The following is a 621-nucleotide window of genomic DNA, read 5'->3' as shown; positions in this document are numbered from 1 at the left end:
CTATTTGGAGAGATGAAGTTGTTTCAGCGAATGTATTTTGATAATGAATCAATTTGTTTATGAATTTGCATGCTTTACTGGTAACAGTTTCTTGAGAGGGAAGACACGTGACTTCTTTTAGTAGAAACTGACAACAAATGACAAATTTAGCTGTGGATAGTAAAAGGCAACGCGACAAATGACTTTTATGAAATCTGACCAGCCTAAAAGACATAGACCAGGGATATTTCAGAAATGAGAGAGTTGTTTTAAAATTATACGTTATATATTTGATACAGGGACTATATCAAGATCTACGATAGGCTTCAGACACTAAATAATTCACTCGTTGTTCTTGTTATAAACTCTCATAAAACATAAAAAAGTCAGACGGACATAATAAAGTGTGCTCTCATAAAACATGAAAAAAGTCAGATGAACATAATAAAATATTTAAAAAGTCAGGCGGACATAATAAAGTGTGCTATCTGTAATACTAAATGAAAAAAATATATATTTTTAATGAATTCAAGAACGATGCCACATAGATAGCTGATTCAAAATTAATACCGAACAAAATACGTTCTCATATTTGTTTATGTGAAGACATTAGGGAAAGATGAGGGAAAAGGAGACATTTTT

Source organism: Penaeus monodon, chromosome 21, assembly GCF_015228065.2.
Source record: "Penaeus monodon isolate SGIC_2016 chromosome 21, NSTDA_Pmon_1, whole genome shotgun sequence".
Taxonomy (NCBI): domain Eukaryota; kingdom Metazoa; phylum Arthropoda; class Malacostraca; order Decapoda; family Penaeidae; genus Penaeus; species Penaeus monodon.
Note: the sequence above shows the minus strand (reverse complement) of the source record.